Here is a 3,982-nt window from a genome sequence, read left to right as displayed (position 1 = left end):
CTGAAGCTAGACATTGAGGCTCCGGTTTGGCTTTGCAGAAGCAAAGAAGAATGCTGATCTATTGTGTACAGGCAATAAAGTCCAGGCTCAGAAGTACTAATAGGATCTTTCAAAGATTGGGCTTGGAACCTTATGAGAGGTTTTTGGTTTTTACAAGCAGAGAGAGGATAAAACAAACAGGATTCTTCTCACAGAGAGAGAGAAGGCCATTTCAGGTGAACCCTCCACCTTGTGGCCGGTGAAAGGAGAGGATTGGAAACTAAGAACTTACCTTTCAGACAGCAGCCCTAAAAGGCTGCTCCAGCATCCCAGTCATATCCAGAGGCACTTTACAGCACCCTCCGGATCTGATGGAGGTGGGGTGACTGGTGCCGCAGCACCACCCATCATAAATATGCGGCATAGCAATGGCCATTTCCCTACCCTTAATCCCCCACACAGGTGTGTTTGCCATAACAGTTCCAGCTATGTGGGGGATTATGGGTAGAGAAGACGGTCATTGCATTTTGAGCCTCAGAGAGTGGCCCTGAAGACCGAAGCACCAAGTGAGGTGCCGGAGCAGCCAGCCGGGCTGTCACAGCCCACACTGGTCACCCCCCGACATTCCCCTCTGGCTGCCACTGCCCGAAAGTCCCCGACCAGCCACCTCTGCCCCAACAGACCTCCCTCCCCAGTGGGGTGGGGTGGGGGCTGTCAGGTAGTGGGGCTTGGGGCTGCCAGGCAGCAGGGAGTTGGGTCATAGGCTGACAGCGGCTGCACATTGAGGTGCATTGTGTGGAGCCAAGCGCTCGCTGAGGAAGGTTGACATCGGCACCTCCAAGGCACTCTGGGTGCATTCAGGTAAGTAGGCATTCAGCTGCAAGGGGGGGGGGGTTAATCTGGGGCTTTACATGGTGGGGGGTTGGGCCACCTGAAAGGGCTAAGAGAGAGGTCAGTTCTACTATAGCAGTTGACGCTGCAATGTGGCAAGCTGTCAGGTTTGTTGAAAAATCCCATTTTGAAGATGGGTTGTGAGTTGTGAGTTCAGCCTGTTGAAAACCCTTGTAGTCCTTACAAGAAGAAATGGCTGGTCGAGTGTTTCTCCTGAAGTGGTGACCTGGAAGAAGAGGTTATCATTTGGAAAACCCACGATGGGGCAAGTTCACCGGTATGAGGCAATTCTTATACTGTGCACAGTATAAGACACTGAAGCGACTGATCAAAAGAAATCAGTTTGTGTAGGTCCAACAAGCAACAACTTTCTCTCTGAAACCAACAAGAACCTACCTGAGTGGTAACCATTTAACTTTAAGACAAGAGCCTGGTGAAGATTCATAAATGTTGAATTCTGTGCACAGTATAAGAATTGTCTTAATGAACTTGGAGAAGTGAATGAACAAAGAACTTTCCTGAACATCTACACATTACATAAATGTATGCTTAGAACTAGATGGGGAATTTAAGTTAGGTTAAGTTAATAGTAATAAGTTTAAGTTTGATCCTGTTTTTATGTTTAAAGAAAATTAGAAGCAACTTTTGTTTAAGTAACCATCGTCTTGGTGAATTTCTATTGCTGCTGGGTTTTGGAGTCCTCTGGACTGGTAACAATGCACTGCTTTTTATAGTAAGTTGCAAGATGGTTATAATATGAATGTTTCCACTCTGACGCTGCTGCAAAACACCAAATTGCATGACTTGTTCATGACAATAAATTCTGATTCTGAAGTCTGTGGGCCAAAGGGTCCGTTTCCACATTGGACAGCTCCATGATACCATTTGTGAGCACTGGATGCTTGGAATCTGGCCATGCCAGGATACACAATGGACATACCAGCTCAATAACCCATCCACTGCCAGGAAATTCTAGACCAAAAGGTAGAAGCTTCAGAGCTGAGAAAGAAGGTTCATCCAGAGGTCAGCAGTGGCCTGAAACTTAAATGTCCAAAGGACAATGGATGAAAACGCATGCCTTTTCAACAGGGTTTGTGTGAGCACTTGATGTGCCTTCCTTTACTGAGCTCGCTGGTCTGAATAGTGGCCCCATTTTTAGCCAGTGTGGACAGAAGTGTGTGTTTGTCTATGTGTGTGTGTGAGGGGTTCTGCATGTTCATTTGGTGTATTTATGTTAAAGAGAGAGAGATTGAACAATTTCTGTGTTTGTTTCTACACAAGTCCAAGATTTATTTCTCCGGATTTGAGATTATTAGTTATTTATGATCAACTTCACTGGAGTAGTTTTATAATAAATATTTGGTCATAAATTGTTCCGACGAAACAATTCGGCGTTGGGGTGACAAGTCGAACTAAATAAAATGCAAAGCAGATTAATTTCCCGGACGTTTTCCCGCAAGATGCGTTTGGAGGATTCGGACGGGGCAGGCGGACCAGGGCTCTCGCTGTCGGTCGGACAAGCTGCCACGAGTTTCTTGTCACTCAGCCTTTCTGCCTGGCCGCTTTGCCTGAATGGGTCCCCATTGTTTGCGCTAGAGGTAAATGCAAATAGAAAACAAGCAACCGCTCCCAACACCTGGGAGCGACGAGGCAAGAGGAAAGGGAATCAGACTTCTTCCTTTGCATCGCACTCGCGGGCGAAACCGGGCTCCCTGTTTTCCTTCGGGAGAGCGGCAATGGGAGAAAAGGATTTGGATGCGTCGTTTTCGCCCGTTTGTGGCACGGATCACAACTTGTCTTGATAGAAGCATTTAATCTACAAGGTCTTCCAAGCAGTGTCCGACCGCAACTAAACAATTGACAGAAACACAATGTTGGTTCAAAGTGGCCACTATCTGACTTCGGGAGCATTGGACAAGCGGGGAAGCTGCAACTTTGACATGGTCAAGAGCCCTTGCAGACTGAAGATCCAAACAGACAATCCCAGCCCGGATTTATTTCATTGCTGGCTTCTGCTGCGAAAAGGGGCATACTTGATCTTTATAATCAATAGATAAATACAGAAAATGCTGGGGGGGGGGGGGGGGGGGCTCGGCAGCATATACGAAAAGAGGAATGGCAGAGACCCTTCACGCTGCTGACAAGACGAGGGAGGAGAATGCGGCCATTGGTCCCATCGAGCCTGCTGGCCGTTCAAATCGTGGCAAATGTATTCCCCCCCCCCCCCCCCCCACCTTATTAACCTCATCAGCCTCTTGCCGTCTGCGGCAACGAATCCCACAGATTCACCGGGCTCGCTGCCTCGAACTGGCTGAAGTTACTGCGGGTTATTTCGAATTGTAGTTCAGGGATTAATAATTAATCTGCATCTTCAATGGAGCGGAGAAACTGTCCCTCGCCCGCTTACGTGCCGCTGCTTTCTCTTTCACTGCGCTTTGACAAGGGCACGTCTGCGCTGTCCGCCTCCCTCCTGCGTGGGGGCTGCGATTGATCGGTCTCGGTGGCTCCTGAGATTAAATGGATCGGTTGCCGAGTGCTCTGGATCCGGCGAGCAGCAAAGCTGGTAGAGGCGCCGCTTTTTGTTTCCCGCGCAGAGATGATTGTGAAAGATGGGCGGGATCTGATCAGGTCTAATTCCTCACTGCCCAATATTTCAACCCTCTTTCCACAGAACCGTTGTGCAGGGAGCCTTCAGTTCGCTCCACTTTCAGCATGACCAGAAATAAACCCCTATCTTTTCTCTGGAATAGTATTAAAGCTCTCCCCACTGTGATATGCCAGACCCTTGTGCTTGTCTGAAATCAACTATCCCAGAATTGAACGACATATTTCCATCGCTCCCCAAACCACTTGGCATCACTGCCCCAACACCTATTTAACAGGGGCCACAATGAAAAGAGTTTTTGAAGTTTGCCTGATATAATTTATTGAAAGAGACAGGTTGTTAACACTCTGACCCCGTCCTCGGGGTGCAATGCTCCCAGCACCCAAAGATCCGCTGATACCGCTAATCACTTATTCACTGCCCGTGGTTCTTTCCTGTTGTTATCGGGACCCGGGCTACATAATGGGAGTATGTGAGAAGGCAGACGGCACTCATTAGTGTTTTCCT

At 48.2% G+C, this 3,982-nt stretch overlaps 1 long non-coding RNA gene across 2 annotated transcripts; it reads right to left on the bottom strand.

Moving 5' to 3' along the window:
* Positions 1 to 2,135: 2,135 nt before the first annotated feature.
* Positions 2,136 to 3,577, bottom strand: LOC138742326 (uncharacterized). Of its 2 annotated transcripts, none has more exons than XR_011344059.1 (2): positions 3,114 to 3,577; positions 2,136 to 2,719 (listed from the first exon to the last, which is right to left on the bottom strand). It is a non-coding gene; the product is annotated as an uncharacterized lncRNA (long non-coding RNA). The 2 variants fall into 2 exon arrangements; XR_011344058.1 differs by having other exon boundaries at positions 3,278 to 3,577.
* Between the last annotated feature and the right edge of the window lie 405 nt (positions 3,578 to 3,982).

Source organism: Narcine bancroftii, chromosome 1, assembly GCF_036971445.1.
Source record: "Narcine bancroftii isolate sNarBan1 chromosome 1, sNarBan1.hap1, whole genome shotgun sequence".
Taxonomy (NCBI): domain Eukaryota; kingdom Metazoa; phylum Chordata; class Chondrichthyes; order Torpediniformes; family Narcinidae; genus Narcine; species Narcine bancroftii.
This window is presented reverse-complemented; position numbering and strand designations above follow the sequence as displayed.